The following is an 18,760-nucleotide window of genomic DNA, read 5'->3' as shown; positions in this document are numbered from 1 at the left end:
ATAAGCAAGTAAAGAACCTCGAACATCTTAGGGTTGTAGAGAAAACCCTAGAAACGAGAAAGGTCTTGAGGAAAGTTAGATCCTGAGTCGAAAAGGCTCATATTGCTTGAATACGACGGAGTAGTGGCCGGAGAAGCCATTGATCTACAAATCTGAGAAGATCTTGAAGAGAACCATCGAAGCCAGGCTTCACAGCCTTGAATGGATTAGGTCTAATGGTGAGAAAGGGTGAGTACAGACCGTCCATGGCCTGGGACGCCATGGATTCCGGTGGAATCACGGTGGAAAAGGGGTCGGAGACGATTAGGGTTCCAGGAGGGTTCGAAAGAGTTTGAGAGACGAGGGGGTTCAAAGGCGGCTGATAGGTGGAAGTGATTAGGGTTTGGGGGGTTTGGAAATTAAAAAGGAAAGGAGGAATTATGGCCGTTGATCAAAATGATCAACGACCTGGATTGAATATGAGCCGAGCGGGTTTTTCAATTGGGTCAGGGGTCGGGTAATTTAGGGATTGGGCTGGTTCGATTTGGGGACTGAAATTGGGCCAATTTGAGGTTAAAATTGAAAGGTAAAAAAGCTGTAATTGAAATAGAAATGGACTAAATGTTAAATAGCCAATTTTCCCCTTTTATTTTATAAAAATAGCAATAATGATTATAAAAGTAAATTTAAAACACTGAGCGAACAAATACTATATAAATATTAATCTAAAAATACTGGAACTAATTTTACAATTATAAAATGCTATTAATCTTAAAGTAGGCTATAATTGCAGTTATATGCAATTTAGTCTTTTAAATACCAAATAAATTTTTAAAAATATGCAAAAATCACCTTAATTATATTTTGGTGCAAATATGAGAATAAAAAATAAATTATTCACCAAAATGATAATCTTGGGAATAATTATTGGATTTTGTACTTATAAAATAGACAATAAATTGGTTTTAAAATCTTTAAAAATTAGGAAAAAATACCAAAACTCTTGGGCATGTTTATATATGCATGTACATGCTATTTTAAAAGTATTTTGTATATAAAATACATAGGGAAAATGGGTATCAACAAATACATATTAATACAACATGTTGCATACATACTAATACAAACTAATATAAACATACCAAAACCCAACAGGTTGAAGGACAGATTAATTCAGAAGCACAAAAACAGACAATACATCGATTGGATGCTTGAAATGATAATATATAAACACTGTTGATACGGTCACTAAATTAAATTTTTTTTTGCTAAACTAACACCATCTTTACCAACACACTGTCCATGAAAAACAGTATTCACAAAAACTCCCATCGAAAACTACATTCACCTAAGACTACTCTAACATTATCTTCACCGATGTATCAGAATCGGTGATGTGCCTAAGAATCTTTGAAGGTGCTTCGCTCTCGCTTACGGCATCAACGTCTATCTTCTGCATAGCATAGTCCCAAAGGAGTGCACCATATCTTTGACGCAGTAAATTGGCATCAAATTTTACTCGTGGAACCAGCCCAACTGTGCTAAGAAACTCTGCGTATGCCGCGACATGCACCCCACAATCCCTGAAAGTAGAACTTAATAGTTTATACTGTTCTGGAGTAAGCTTTTCTTTGAGATCGGATACTATGTTTGTGTTTGTATATGAACAAATATGCGGTGATAATCTTGGTGGGTGTTTCACAAACAGTTTAATTTTCTGCATACAAACAAGAATTTTAAAAAGGTTTCATATTCATCATCAATATATAAACTCACTAAGTGTTATGAATACATATAAATACAACAAGATACAGTTAAATATTGAAATACATATTAATACCATTTAGTACAAAACAGTGAATATATACATATAACAAGCAAGGAAAACTGTAATAAGTACGGAAATACAGTGAATGTAAATTAGAATACATCTAAATACATTTAAATATAACATATAATATTCAAGTAAGCACAACTCAGTTAATGACATTGTAAATGTGCAAATGAGTTCTGGATTGTTTTAATGCTTATGAATACAACTAAATACATACGAATACATCATCATACATATAAAATCACATGAATAATTATGAACACATCAATGTACCCTTAAAAGCATATCAGCAACTTTGGATGAATATTGATACAATAACAATTACCTTTCCGTGCCGTGTATCCGATGTTTTTTTTGCATCAACTTCCTTAACCTTGACACATGAAGAATAATTCAAAGTTTTTTTCCTCTTTTTCGCCACTGGACTTTTTGTTTGTTTTGAAGATTTCTCAACTGATACTTCTTTCGATTTGTCATTGAGAAATTTAGTTCTTCCCTCTGAAGCTGTAGTTGCTGATCACCTGCAAATTCCGACTCCGCTTGAGTTATTTGCAACGAGAAAGAGGGCCCATCAAAATTGAGAATTTTGGTGGGTATACCTCTTGTTACCATCTTGTGTGACGTTGAATCCGACATTGGAGAGAAAATCGAAAGCTTTCTGATGAGTAAACAATAACAATGGTTATTGTTTAAGAAGCAAAGAAAAATCTGTATCAAAATCGAAGAAACTAAATAATTGTATCAAAATCTAAGAAGCTTAATACTTACCCCAAGAACTTGTATCAGGAATAAAACTATGATTTTAGAGAGAAAATAACTGGGGAGTGATAATGGGGGAAACCTAGGGAATTTGGGTGGGAGAAGAAGTCTGAATCGTGAGTTTGTGGGAGAAGAGAGTAAAGTGTATGCAAAAGAGAGAGAGAGAGAGAACGTGGTTCGATTTTTATACAGATTTTACGGTGATTAAGTGAGAAAATTCAAAAAAGGAGAGAGAAAAATAATATTTAGCATATATGGTGCCTTAAGTGTAGGATATAACTATAATTAGATATTTTGCTATAAAAGAGTAAAAGGTAGCTATATAATATAATATTTTAAAATGTTATTTATTTAAAATAAATAGGGTACTAACTTTTCTATAGGGTGTAAAATTTCCTTAAATAAAAGGAATATGGAAGATTTGGTTATCTAACGGACCGAGGGGTAATTTTTTAATGTTTACAAATTTGATCAGATAGTATAATAGTAGGGATAAATCTGGCCGAATAGTAGGTTAAATATAAATAATATACGAAAGTATAGAAAATTTGGACCTTTTCCACTATTTAACGAAGACTAGAAGTATTTGATTTTGACGAGCTTAAAGGACCAAAACTATCTAGTACATGCTTATTATTTTGAACCTATCGTCAAACATAAGAGCCATTTTTTGCTCAAAAAAAAAAAAAAAACAAACAAACATAAGAGCCATTTTGTTAAATATTTGACGAAGAAAATGTCAACTTTTAGAAAACTTAAAGCCCCGTTTGGCCATGAGTTTTGCCAAAATAAACTTGGGATTTATTTTCAAAACTCATGTTTGGCCATAAATTTTGCCCATATTTTGGCCAAATCCCAAATCTCAAATCCCAAAATCAGCTGATTTTGGGCCAAAATCCCAAAACTTGGGAATTATATACATGTTTTTCCAAAATAAAGTTGGAAAATATGTTTTGAAAATGTATGTCCAAACACATTTTCATCTTCAAACCAAACTTCACCCAAATCAAATTTATCAAAATAAATTTGGGATCTATGACCGAACGCTAGCAAAGAACCAAGACTATTTAGTTAATGCTTAAAGGACTACTATGAACCTATCTTCAAACATAATGGACCATTTTTGTCATTTTCTCGAAACTACATACCTGTAGGCTGTATGTATGTGTTTGGATTCTCTCTTTTTGACTGCCAGTTCCCCTCTTTCCCGATCAAAAACCTCTCCCCGTCGGACAGATTCCGCCATAATCGGCGGCAATGCATTGCTCTCTTTTTCCCAGGCTTCATTGAAAAATCTCCAACAGCGAAAGGCATGGCATTATGGATTTCAATCAATTTCAACTTCTGTTGGATTTTACGAAACTGAGTATAGGTAGTGGTAAGACGACCCAATTTTGATCTATTAATCTTTTTCAGAGAGAATTTTCCCTGCCAAGTATTTATCTGCATTAGATTTGTCATATTCTACGTTGATTTCCAAACACAAAAGTCCTTTAAGTTGAAAACCATGATGACTGAAGGTAAGTATATTTAAAATTACTGAAGGTACTATGCTTTACATCAAATAGTGTTGTTAAGAGTCTTTTTAGTCTGTCAAGTGGTTTGTTTGTCAATAGAGAATGTAGAGAACTTTTAGTGTTAGAGAACCTAAAATTATTGAATATTGAATGATATGAGTCCAAATAGATCAGTGGATAGTCAGTAATGTGTGTGTGTGTGTATTGCTTGCCCAAAAGCCACTTCAATTCACAAGTTTGTTATTGATTAACATTTAACACATGGCACAACTATGCCTCAATCCAGACTAAGTTGAGGTCGGCCATATAAATCGTTACTGACGTTGTATCTTCTATAGTGTTCTTTGACCTATTATTTGCCCACCTGCTCTCCTATTCTCATCTACTGCTGTTCTTATTAGTTAGTAATTGACAAAAGCTGAAAGAATAAGAACTTAAAATTTTATAAATACTAAAATGGTACAAAAGAATTTGAGATTGGTTCTAAATTACAGTATCAAGCAGTATTTATTGGAAGAATGGAGAATAAATTGGATAGGTGGTGGGGACGATGCAAATTGTGCTTCTACAACAGAAACCACCATTCATATGTAGATATCAACACTTCATCTGAGTAAATTTGAGAAGAGAGCATTTTAATTACAACATCATTAGATTGTTATTTATTGGAAAATATAAAGCAGTACAAGTGAGATAGGATAAAACAAGAAAGTTAAGAGACACGCCCAAAGTGGATAAGTGGTGCGGATGAATGCAAAAAGGCCAGTTACAGCACAGACAACCATAGCTATCAACACTTCAGCTGAATACTTCCATGTTGAGTCCTTTGCATACAATACAGTTAACATGGTTGACATGCCCATTATGTTTTTCAAGATCACTCCCACATAGATCTGCTTTTGAAGCAATTTAAAGAATAGAGTTGTCAAGACAAAATTATCAATTAAAAAAGTAAGTATTCTGCAGGAGTATTCATGAGAAAATAAAGATAAGAAAGAATCTACAGAACGTAGTATTTGTGCAGGAATATTTGAGATAGAGGAAAAGAGATGTAGATCTGGAAAATGTCAAAGAAGAAGTTGTGGAACTCTGCTGGCTTGTTGAAGATAATTAACGTTATTGCTTTATTGCATTGATAGCCAGAGGTACTATGACAAATGACAGAAAGAAAGAAGGCACCCGACTGCACTACCCAGTCGTATAATATTATCCATGATTGGATCTGCACACAATGTTAATATAGCAATACCCAAAATCATTTGCAGCACAGATTTACAGAATGCCCATTTTAACACCAAAGAGTAGTCGAAATGTTTATTGCGTTCTCTTTTTGCCTCATCCAATAACTTGTCAACTTCTCCCCACATCAGCTGCAGAAAATAAGTTCCAAAAACCCCTAGCTGTCAAAATTTCTAAGACATACATCACGCACAAGATAGCAATATTTAGCTAGCCATATATGTTACCTTATCATGATTTTCTTCGGTAGTCCTCTTAGCATTACTAAGCCAATATGTCACACCACTGAGAAACTCATTTTCGTTGATCATGTCATCTTTATCTTGATCGAAATCCTTCATGATTTCCATGACAGAGGTTTTGTGATCCAGGTGTGCCTCTCTGAATTTGTTATTTTCCATTAGCTTCTCCAGTTCTGACGGTGTTAAGTAACTGTTGTGATCACCATCTAAGTTACGGAAGAGCCTGTAACACAATCAGATGATAACGATTAGTGAGATATTGATCCTAAGGAACTTTGGAATTTCTCTTTTGGGACAGACTTGAGCTGAGATGTGTGGATCAGGATTCTGAGTTCTTTGAAAACATGGGTTCAAAACTTAATAGTTACTTCCTCTGTTTCAGTTTAGATGACACACTTTCCTTATTAGTCCGTTCCAAAAAGAATGACACATTTTATAATTGGAAATAATTCAACTGTAAACTCTTCATTTTACTCATTTTACCCTTAATGAGAAGCTTTTATAACAACACAAATGTCATGGCCCCACAAAGCTTTTACCCCTTAAGTTTTTAAGACCACAAGTTTCAAAGTTTTCTTTTTTTTTTTCTTTCTTTAGTCAAACTACCTCATATAAATTGAAACGGAGGGAGTAGTATTTATACTACTTTTCAGAAATTTTCACATGTAGATAGCATATGTTAAAAATGATAGGTTCAATTTTAACTTGCCCCTAACCTTGTACATTCGCCTCTAAACTTGACAGAATATTGCATTCCTTTTAATCGATTTGATGTTGGGGCTACCATCATCTTCATCTTTTAGAAGGTCTTCGGATTCCATTGCTTGGTTCTGAATATGCTTCAAAACTATTTCTTAACTACCTGCATATGGAGTTGCAAATATTAAATGTTTCATTTTACGAAATCATTTTTCTCCTTTTTATTAACATGCTTTTATTTAGACTAACTAAGAGTGATATAGATCATTTTCCTCCTTTTTATGAACATGCTTTTATTTAGACTAACTAAGAGTGATAATTTGTTGTTAAAAAACGAGCTCCTAGTGTCTGTTAATTTAGAGAGCCAAAGAAGATGTATTTTTGCCTCATCAAGAAGTTTTTTCGAGGTGGATTGTCCTTGGCTAAAAAGATCTCTCCAATTAACATACAAGTAGTTATTTGCTCAGCAGTTGTCCTAGAAAACAGAAACTTAAGTTTTTTTTTTTTCTTGTGAGGTTTATCGAGTCCCTTTTTCTTTGTCTTACAAACACTAATCTGTTGTTATTTTTCTTTTTTTTCCATGTTTTGTTAGAAGGAAGTGCAGCCCTTTGTTCTGCAAGGAAATGCTTCATGCCTTCGATACATGTCATATACCCTAAGATCTACATTACACGTGTTTACTTAAGGGCTTCAACATTATCTGATGATGTGGACAAATGTGTTCAAGATCGTATGTTTCTTGCCTTATATCCTTTTATGACTCATTGCCCTTTCCTTTGCTGCGATATTAGGACTACTATTTTTGAGGGCGAAATTGGAAGTTTTTGTTGTTGATTTGTTATGTTTTACTTGCTTAATTTTTTTTATAAGGTAAATTGTATTAACAAAGGGGAGAAAAACTCCCGTATACAAGAAGTATACCAAAAAGTAGAGAATTTACATCAAAACATGATTCTCTACAAAAGACGCCCAATTTTCTATACAAGTATATATGAGTGCACTAAAAAGCGATCAAAGATAAAAAACTATTCTTAAGATGGGAAAAAGGAGACTCAATCCCCTCAAACGCTCTCTTATTTCTCTCCCATCAAACTATCCACATGAGAGCTAGCAGGGCGAACTTCCACGCCTTTTGCCTTCTTCTCCTATGGGAACCGGCCCAGCTATGTAACAATTCCCTTACGGTGCTTGGCATCACCCATTGAACACCAAAAAGATTCAGGATAACCCTCCACAAACCAGAAGACACGGGGCAATGCTACAAAAGATAATCAACTTCTTCCCCCGAGTTTTTACACATAGCACCAACTAACGAGTGTAATACCTCTCTTTCGCAGATTTTCAGCAGTCAAGATCACTCCCCCTCGCCGCTAGCCATGCAAAAAAGCACACCTTCGTAGGCGCCCTAGGAATCCAGATCGAGGAGTATGGAAAAAAGGTCCTCCTCTCTCACCAACATACTTTGGTAGAAGGACTTTACGATGAACAACCATCTTCCCTCAAACCCCTCCATCTCCAAGAATCACAAGATAGTTGGGGCCTGTTTTGCCCATATAGCAGTACTATCAAACTTTGGAGCTCCATAATCTCCCAATCTTGCATGTTCCTTCTAAATGAGATGTCCCAAACTACCCCCTTCATGCTCCTTGCGAATCTGTTGAACCATCAATTCCTTCTGATTTGAAACTTTGGAGACGTGGGGGAAAGAGACCCTCAGAGTATCCTCTCCACACTACTTGTGGTTCCAAAAGCTGATTCTCCCTCCATCTCCCACCCTGTAATTGATCTCCCACCCTGTAAGTGATGTTCCACTAAAGGCTTCCCAATTCTTCATGATGCTCCTCCACATGCCACACCCGAAAGGTGCTATGATTGCCTTGGTCCTCCAACCCCCTCCCATGGAATCACACTTTTCTACTATGACCTCCCTCCATAAAGCATGCTCCTCTACCCCGAATCTCCACAACCACTTCCACAACAAAGCTCTGTTGAATACCCTAAGATCTTTTACTCCAAGTCCCCTCACTTCTTTGGGGAAGTGACAGTCTGCCAATTCACTAAGTGAAACTTTCTAGTTCCGTCCGCTGCATCCCAAAGAAAATTTCTTTGAAGCCGCTCCAGTTTTTCTGTGATGCTCATAGGTGCTTGCAACAGGGACAAGTAATAGGTGGGCATACTCGATAAGGTGCTTTTAATAAGCACTTCCGTACCGCCTTTTGAGAAGTACCATTTCTGCCAGCTTACTAATCTTTTTCGACCCTTTCGATCACTGGATTCCAAACCGTAGTATCCTTATGCGAAGCACCCAATGGAAGCCCTAGGTAAGTACTGGGAAGAGAGCCCACCTCACATCTAAGAACATATGACAAAGCACCAATGTTAGCAACCTCACTCACCGGAAAAATCTCACACTTGCTGAGATTGATTTTGAGTCCTGATACTATCTGAAACCATATCAGGGCCTGCTTCAGGTAGGACAACTGATCCATATCGGCATCACAAGAAACTAGGGTGTCGTCCGCAAAAAGCAAATGAGACACTCTTCGGGCACTGTGCACCCCAATCGGGGCTGAGAAGCCTCTCAAGAAACCTCCGCCCGCCACCCGATCCATCATTTTACCCGGGATATCCATCACTAGAATGAATAGCATGGGGGATAGGGGATCACTTTGCCTGAGACCCCTGGAGCTGCCAAAGAAACCACACGGGCTACCATTGACCAGGACAGAGAATTTGACTGAGGAAATGCGGAACTTGATCCATCCCCTCCATCTTTCCCCGAACCCCATCCGCACCATACTGAAAGTAAGTTCAAAAACCATGGGAATGAAATTGTGTCCATTCTCTTTATCCCATTTTCATGGAATTCAAATAGGTAACTTACTTAACATGTATTTTCTTATTTCCTGTCCTGCTAGAGTATAATGTTATTGGGTACAAGCCTACCTGACCTCTTCTTCTCCTCAAATACTTTTCCCCAACCTCCAAACATGTTCAAAGTTTCTTTACTTGAAGGTCTCTTTTGCTCTTAGCTGATTTTCTTAGCAACTTACCACAACCACTAGTTCCATTATCACTCTTTTGTTTCTCATTTTTCTCCTCCAGTAAATCCTTCTGTTCCTTCCCTCCTTTCTGAGTCCCAGCACTTGTCATCAATTCCCTCAATGATCTCCTTTCTTGCATATACATCCCTATTCCATCTTTTAATGTCTTTTGATGTAGCTTTGTCGATGGCATTAAGAAGATGCAAAAGAGCACAAAATGTATGATTACAAAATATAGGATGTTAGCTCCATTATATAAGAGGCTATGCTAAGACCTGAGGAGCTAACAAAGTTGAAAAGAATTATTAGGGGAGTCTACGGGGGACACATTGTGCCAACTAAAGAGATACAATAGACTTCTAGCCTTAAGAGAATGATTTGGAGTTGATAAACCATCAAAGCATCTTCTGTTCCTTTATGTCCTTGCACACCAAAAAGTGCTAGCAGGGATCACATCCAAGGGTGTGATCTAGGATAAACCATCAAAACATCAGCTTGATACTGTTTTTCTGATTAATAAAACCTTTCCTGATAAAAAAAATGGTAATTCCCTTTCCTGTTCGGGGATTTTATCAGTCTCTCTTGCTTTCAAGGAACTCTCAGCTGCTTTGATGGTATATCCTAACAGATATGTGGCTCGTATGCATCTTTTTCATGCCATTTGTACTGATTGACTAGATACTGAGAAGCGATATAGTTTCTTCTAATATGGTACTCTTGAACTGTCCCTGAAGTTGTGATGCTTAATATGATTGCATATATTTTCCTTAAACTCATCTATTATTTTGTCTATGGAAACAACCTCTCTACCTTCACTAGGTAGGGACCAGGGGTAAGGTTTGCGTACGCACTACCCTCCTCAGACCCCACATGTGGGAATATACTGGGTTTGTTGTATTTGAAACTCATTTATTATTCTCTGGGTTTGCAGGGTGGCTTACATCAGATATCTTGGTTTCAGTTTCTTCCTCTTGAATCTGACGTCAACTCTCTGGTGGACAAGAGGTTTGACATTTGAGCTGTTTAAAGTCCATTTTATGCATAGTGCTATCTCCTTTGAAGAAACTACCTGTAAAATATACTTAATTCGTTGTGTTCTACGGTCTGTTTAAAGTGTGAAGCTGGATAAGAAAGACGCTGCTACATGGCTCGTGCTTTCGTCGCATCTGCAATTGCAGAAGCAAGGATTTCTCAGCACATGGACAAATTCCTTTGTTGGACCTTGGGACCCGTCCCAGGGTCTTCACAACCCTGGTATGGATGGTCAGCAAAGTAGTTGAACCGTAATTTTTTCTAGTTGTCTAACTTCTGCTTGCTTTTAGTTTTCAGATGAGAAGATCAAGCTATGGCTTTTTATCCCTGGGCAGCATTCATCTGTTGTTGAAAAGGCACAGTCAGCTGTATCCAAATTAAGAGGTATGTTATTATTAGACGACACTATAGTGATTGAAGGTGCTAACAGAGGATGAGGTAGATCTAAACTTATATGAAGAAAATAGACTGCAAAAGCCTACAGTCCTTAGGATTCAAATGCGGGCTTAGCCAAGAGTAGAATACAATGGATGCAAAGGATTCATGTAGGCAATACCAACTAGTTGAGATTAAGGGTTTAGTTGTTGTTACACTTGAGTTAGTCTGGCAAGGACAAGTGTGAAACTTAGAGAACCTCCAATTTTGGAGAACTACGGATTTGTGTTAAAAGACAAGTTACTTACCAATATTGACGGGCCTGAATAGAGCAGGAGGGCTCATATCACCGGTCTCAACTAGTTTGAGATTGAGGTGTTGTTGATGGACTGATTGACCAATTGTCATTGCTTTTGTATCTGAGCTGCACTTAACTGTTAAACTTATCCTGAGTCCTGTTTTTGTTTTTCATTTTGCTTTGCTGAACAATCTTTATCATATCTTTTGCAGTTCTGGCATCTGGTCTCTGGGTGGTTCCTGGAGATTCAGAAGAGGTTGCTGCTGCGCTATCTCAGGCCTTAAGGAATTGCATGGAAAGGTAATGAATTGTTATTTCACATGTTGGATGTTTCCATGATCTGTTAATTATTTACTTGTTAATGTACTACTTGATATGACAGAACACTCAGAGGACTTTCATATGTGAGATATGGAGATGTATTTACAAAATACCATCCATTATCACAGAACGAAGAGTTATTCAGGTATGTTTATTAATACTTGCATTGTTTGTTGGCCTAAGTGGTTGGACACCACAAAGATCAAGAATTATGATTTGACTATGATTTTACAACCTCCTTTGTTACCGTACTATCTTCCTTATGTTGCCATGAAAATGTGCGCGCCTTGACGTAGAAGTTGTTATGGAGATAGGGGACTTGTGCTGATTCCATTCTAGTATACTTTTGGCTTTTTCACTTACAACCTCTACCTATGGAGTCATTCTGCTTTTACAAACAGTTAGAAGTTTGAGAAACTGTATATCTTTTTCATTCTTTTCTGGGTGTGGCACTAGTAGCTATATCTTTTTCATTTGCCTGCTAAATGTTCATAGCTTCGCCAGTGCCTGGAATTTGCATTTTCGCTTTTTTGAATTGGGTAATCATGGTATAAGTGTTCTTTGTATTACTGTTCCTTAATGTATGCTAGTTACTGAAGCTATTATCCTGGCATTCTAATCACGATTTCATTGAAATTAACTGTTATATCTATCTGATTTATAATTGGTGCTTTCTTGAAGGAAGGGACAGCCAGTGGTTGAGTTCTTATTTTCTGCTACGGAAGAGGCTCTCTTTGTCCACGTTATAATATCTGCAAAGTAACTTTAATTAGCCTTTGCTTCCATTGTTGATTTGAGGGAGGGGTTGCAATCTATCCTTTTAACAATCTGTTATTGGCCGCTCATACCTTTTTCTAGGCATATACGAGCACTTTCAAGTGGTGACATTGATAAAATATCAGAGGATACATCTAATGTCTCTGGTGAGAGGCTTCCAGGTACAATTAAAGGCTTGGATGTACATTCAGATGCTGAATTTTGTTAATCACCCAATAGGTTCTTTCCGAACCTGTGCGATTCTTGCTATCATTAAACTAATTGACAACCTAATGGAATCTAAGGGAAGCTGAAGAAACAGGTTGATCCTTGAGATTGATTTTGTAAAAGTGCTCCAAAATTAAAGAAAGTTGGCAATAAACCCAGTGGAAAAACTTCCACATTGCTGTTGCACTCCATTATGTGCTGAATATGTGAGTAAAATCTTATATAAAAATCATTTTTAAGGCCTACATTTTGGTGGAGAGTTACATATTCTTTGTTAATTTTTATTTACTTTAATAAACAGGTCTGCATTTGTGGATTAGAGTAATGCCCTGATTTCTCTTGGTTTTAGTCCTTGGTAGACTCGACTTTAATGATTCCTGAAATTCAGAAGCTTCTACAAAATTTTAAGCTTTATTTTTTTTTGTGTGTGTGTGGGGGTGGGGGGTGGGGGTGGGTGTAACTTTTGCTCTTCTGTAAAGGCTGTGGTCGAGATCGTTTAGGATGTGAATATTCTTTTCTGACAGCGGTACAGCTGTTATGGCTTGTGAAAAGTGCTAAAAACCTCTCAAGATAGATATCTTCTGTATGCCGAGATTGTCAATTGCCTAAATGATACACTATGTTTAAGCTATGAATTTGGTCCTCTCACAAATGTTTGTTACCTTACCCCTCCTGAAATTGTAAGATCTTATTAGCAACAAGGATTAGCAATCTCCTCGATCTGGATTCCTAAGGCGCCCACGAAGGTGTGCTTTTTTGCATGGCTAGCGGCGAGGGGAGTGATCTTGACTGCTGAAAATCTGCGAAAGAGAGGAATTACACTTGTTAGTTGGTGCTACATGTGTAAAAGCTCAGGGGAAGAGGTTGATCATCTTTTGTTGCATTGCCCTGTGTCTCGGGTTTGTGGAGGGCAATCCTGAATCTTTTTGGTGTTCAATGGGTGATGCCAAGTACTGTAAAGGAAATGTTATATAGCTGGGCCGGTTTCTGTAGAAGAAGAAAGCAAAAGGCGTGGAGTTCGCCCCGTTAGCTCTCATGCAGATAGTTTGGGGGGAGAGAAATAGGAGAGCTTTTGAGGGGATTGAGTCTGCTTTTTAACATCTTAAGAATAGTCTTTTATCTTTGATCGCTTTTTGATGCACTCATATAGCCCCTACTTGTATAGAAGGTTGGGCTTCATTTGTAGAGAATCATGTTCTGATGTAAATTCTCTACTTTTTGGTATACTTCTTGTATACGGGAGTTTTCTCCCTTTTGATTAATATAATTTACCTTATCAAAAAAAAGATGGGTTAAAGAAAATCCACATCTTTAATCAGTCTACTTATAGTTTAAACAAACTTAACAATAACAAATATGAGCTCTTAGACATATATCAAATTCTAAACTTGGTTTCAACCAATAAAAACCTTTTGGCACCCATCGCTATGCTCCTGAATGGTTAGGTATCTTGGTACTTTCATTTATACCTTTTATCCCTTTTCCAGTTATTGTCTCACCTCACCTCATGGAATGCGTGGGAGGCTCACCGGATGTTGCCCAGCTGATCTTGTGAAGCAAGTGTATCTCTGGTCAAATTTGCCTCCCCCTCCCTTTTTTGGTTGTTTCTAAATCTGTCGTCTCTCCCTCCATTTCTTGTTTGTGAACATCATTCTTTCAAAGTGATAGAGCTCGACTTAATGTGGTTGCCTTACTGTGGTTCTTATTTGACTTGCTCAAACAGTTCTGGCAACTTTAGTGCTTCAAACGATATTGTTGGGCTACCCTGCAATGTTTCTCGATCTGGTTATCAGCTTAAGGGACAGAGTTGCTATGTTGAAGTTAGCCTTGGCTGCACTACACCAGGAAACAACTATATACAAGAAAGTTCAAATGCACAGAATAATTTATCAAGGCCTACCATAACTGAAGCCTCCGAAATGGCCAATGTTGTTCAGAGTAGAATACCAGATAACTGTGGAAGAATGTTTATCTATCCCCCTGAGGCTGTTCTTGTTCCAGTGGTGCAAACAGCATGTGCTAGATCATCTCTAAAAAGGTATATTTGTTAAATTCTGACGAGGTCTTTTCTCTTCTTTGTTTTTGGATTAAGAACAGAAATTTATTGATGTGAGAGAGAAAGAGACAAGAGAACAGGAGGAGCATAAGTTTGCATCTAGCTGATGTGGGAAGAAGATTACATTAAACTAGTTACCGATTAAAAAAAGGTTACATTAAACTAGCATCATTTCAACATTAAACTAGTGTCCTTTCAGTCTTGTTGAAGGTCTGTCAATGGACTGCTGGAAGACATCGGTGACCTTCACATTAATGATGGAAAACTACTCTTCTAAATCTCTAGCCTTTTCACCACAGTAATGGCCAGATAACCATTCCATCCCCCACTCGGTTATAGAAATATTATGGTCCTCCATATTTTGATGTTTTGATGTAATATGTTCCAATCTTAAAACTTTTCAGAGTCACTGTGAGTGGCTGATGGATTATGATTAATAAGTTCTCTCAGGGAAGTCTTTATCTGACGTTTCCACTCTGTTATGGGTAATAAGGCGAAGCCCAAGTTTCTATCCTGACATCTCATTCCTTGAACTAACTAGTAAAAGCTGGGATTGGGATACTTATTGGCTGATTATTTTTTGTGTTTCTTTTGCTTAGTTGCTTTATCCTTGATCCTTACTGAGGATCAACCTGTCAAATCTATATATTCTTGCCTAACATCCATGCATGTGAATATTTACTCAAAAGATCATAGTAGTGCTGTTTTTGTTTGCTAGGGTGCCTTTCTAATTCAAACTTACTTGAGAATTATGAAGAGTTCCTCTGTGGACATCTGATGAAATTAGTATGATTTAGAGAAGACTATTAACATGGTTCTACGCAAGGATGACATGCACAAATTTGAAAACATCCAAGTTTCTTTTTCTTTAGTCTTTTTCTGCTAAAGAAAAAGAAAACAAATTAACATTTTATGCTCTATTCACAGATTCTGGCTGCAGAACTGGATTGGGTCCTCATTGTCCTTTACATCCTCCATTATGCATTGGTACTCCTGGCTTATTCGTATTGGCAGTTCATTCCATACCTTTTTTTAAGGTTAAACTTGCATCTCATACATCTAATCCACAATATTGCAGTTATGATTTTAGTAGTGATGCCAAAGTCAATTCGATGGATGGATCTTGGCTTGATGCAAATGTCATGCGCTCAAATCGGCGCTATAACAGTAGTAGTAATAGCAATAGTAGTAGTGTTAGCAGCATAAGTACAGCTTCTACTGATAGTGATTACAAGACCTCAGGAGCTGGTGATCTTGAAGCAGATGCAGATTTTTTAATGTGTAGACAGTCTGGATTATCTTCTGTGGATCAGTCTCAAAATGACATTCTTAAAACGGTATGCTTCCTGTATATAATTTTGAGTTCTCTATAATTTGTAATCTGTTTGGACTGTACGGACTATTTATATTTGAATATGTAGTCCTTGATTTGATCTTAACCTTTGTATATAATTTTGAGTTCTTTATAATTTGTATCTGTTTGGACTGTACGCAATATCTTATATTTGAATATGTAGTCCTTGATTCAATCTTAGCCTTCTTTAACTTGCTATGACTAGTGAACTGGAGACTATACTTATTACTATCTTGCTATCTCCTCATTTTTTTCCAAATTTAAAGAGGTACATACATATAGATACATACTGTACCGTCTGAGAATTGAGTTGCAACCTTCTACGTGCCTCCCTCTGTTTCTCATCCAAGGAGGAACTTCTAGAGAAAGTATGAAATGACTTGAAAAGCTATGAGTTGTTGAAGCATAAAGCCTTGCATACCTTTATCAATTCTCTGTCGTAGTGCACAAATAGAAAGCTTATTCCAGCTCCGGACTCTTTTGCAGCAATACCGACAAGCATGTCAATGCCACTACTGTTGGTCTTTTCTTCTCTTTCTATCCTCTATAATCAAACCTTGAGGTCTCAGGTCTGCATACCAGCTTCTCAATTGCTTCATTGTTCTGCTCTAAATAGAGAAAGAAATAGGTCATAGTTTATAAGAGGGGAATGGAAATTGTGAGTTCACTTCGAGAATTAGACAAGTTTGACATTCAAAATGAAGATACACAACAACTTATCTGGAGTTTGAAAATTTGAGTTCTTTTTCAGGACTTCTGCTCTAGAGATAAATATTTTTGGTTCAATGAGCTACTACAATTTCTGTTTTTGCTGCTTCTTCTTTCACTTGATTGTTGGTCATGGAAAAAAATATTTGTCAAATTTTTAAACCTAAAAATGTTATAGTGGCTGCAAATCTTATTGCTTTAATCAGCTGGCAATGATGCTAATGGAAAAGATTTGTATGCATGGAGTTTCTCACAAAATTGTTGTTGCTGATATTATCTCCGTAACAGTGGCATAATTGATATTGATAAATATGATAATCTATGACTATAGAAGACTTAGACACACAACCGCTCGTCCACTTCATTGTACTACTTTTGCTAAAAGGCACAAAGATGAATGATCTGAGAATGAAGGAACCAAGAGTAAGGATATGAGAAGAGTTCCCAGAGTCCAGAGATAATAGTATCCGATTGAAGCTAGTTAGTTGAATGTAGTATTCTAACTGAAGTTGGAAGCTAATTAAAGGGCTAGAACCCTCATCCCGACGTAGAAGCTGCTCTTTGTAGTATAAGTCAGGGGCAGATGTAGATTTGCGGAACCGTGTTCATTTGAATCCAACAAATGGTAGTTCTGAACCCATAGTTTTAAAAATACAATGGCATCAATGCTAAGAGTCTTAAAGGTTGAGCCCATAGATTTTAAATCCTTGATGCGCCTCTGGTATAAGTATTAAATTGGCAAGTGTGTCAGAAATATGGAATTGCATAATTCTGCAGCATAATTATGACATTGGTAGTAATTGATCCTTTTTATATGAGGTCGATAATGATTAATTTCTTTGGCATAGACTCTTCTGCCCTTCTTTTGGTTGTTGAAGAGGAACTATGTTCCAGCATTTGCTCCCACTTTTGCAGGACTAGTGATTACCTTGTTTCTCTGAACTGTTTGCATAAACGTTACTAAAACGTGCACGATGCCTGTTATCCATAATGATAGCATGTGCTAAGTGCTCCTTTGTTCTTCTCCACTCGACTATTATGGTATGTGTGTGTTTAAAGGAGTTGGCATATATGACATTTCAAGTTTCTATGCAGGGCTTTAAGAGGTCGCGAATTTCAGAGTCATTTAGTCAAGCGGGAGCAGTGATAAATCCATCAACAAGTGACTATGCTTCAATGGAAGTTAATAATTCTGCAATAACTGGAGGAAATGATCAGATTGGACTTCAATGGGGTTGGGATGATGATGATAGAGGTGCAGGCATGGATATTCAGGCACTTCTCTCAGAGTTTGGAGATTTTGGTGACTTCTTTGAGAGTGATGCTTTGCCGTTTGGAGAGGTAGTTATATTTGCCATGGATGACAAACTGCGGTTGCATCATCTCAATTGTAAATGTTAGTCTTTTTCAAAAAAAAAACATTGTATATGTTAGAGTCTTGTTAAGATCCTGATTATTCCTCGACCTAGAACTTACAAGTTACAAGTTGTGAGAAAGCACGGGAGAAAATATATTATTGATGTATATACATATGTTACAATGAGCCCTATATATATACACACATAACATGTCCTACTCCTAATATATATTGGATTAGGGTTATTTATTTACTCCTATTTACATGACTATTCTAACACTCCCCCTCAAGCTGGTGCATATAAATCATATGTACCAAGCTTGTTACATATGTAGTTAATACGAGGACCAGTGAGGGACTTGGTGAAAATATCTGCAAGCTGATCATTCGACTTCACAAACTTTGTAGCAATATCTCCCGAGAGTATCTTTTCTCTAACAAAGTGACAGTCAATCTCAATGTGTTTAGTTCTCTCATGGAACACTGGATTTGACGCAATATGAAGAGCAGCTTGATTATCACACACAAGTCCCATCTGACTAATCTCACCAAATTTCAACTCCTTGAGCAACTGTTTGATCCAAATTAGCTCACATGTCGCCATAGCCATTGCTCGATATTCTGCTTCTGCACTAGACCGAGCAACCACATTCTGTTTCTTGCTCTTCCAGGACACCAAATTTCCTCCTACCAAGACACAATATCCAGACGTAGAACGTCTATCAGAAGGTGATCCTGCCCAATCAGCATCTGAGTATCCAACGATCTGCTCATGGCCTCGACCCTCAAACAATAAACCTTTGCCTGGAGCTGATTTTATATACCGAAGAATGCGAACAACTGCATCCCAATGACTATCACACGGAGAATCCATAAACTGACTCACAACACTCACAGAAAAGGAAATGTCAGGTCTTGTCACTGTAAGGTAATTTAATTTACCAACCAACCGTCTATATCTT

General features: G+C 37.1%; 1 pseudogene; it reads left to right on the top strand.

The window, feature by feature from the left end:
- LOC109215709 overlaps positions 3,699-18,760 on the top strand; it is a 38,123-nt pseudogene continuing 23,061 nt past the window's right edge.

This window comes from Nicotiana attenuata, chromosome 2, assembly GCF_001879085.1.
Source record: "Nicotiana attenuata strain UT chromosome 2, NIATTr2, whole genome shotgun sequence".
NCBI classification, from domain to species: Eukaryota; Viridiplantae; Streptophyta; class Magnoliopsida; order Solanales; family Solanaceae; genus Nicotiana; species Nicotiana attenuata.
Note: the sequence above shows the minus strand (reverse complement) of the source record. Positions and strands in the feature narration are given on the sequence as shown.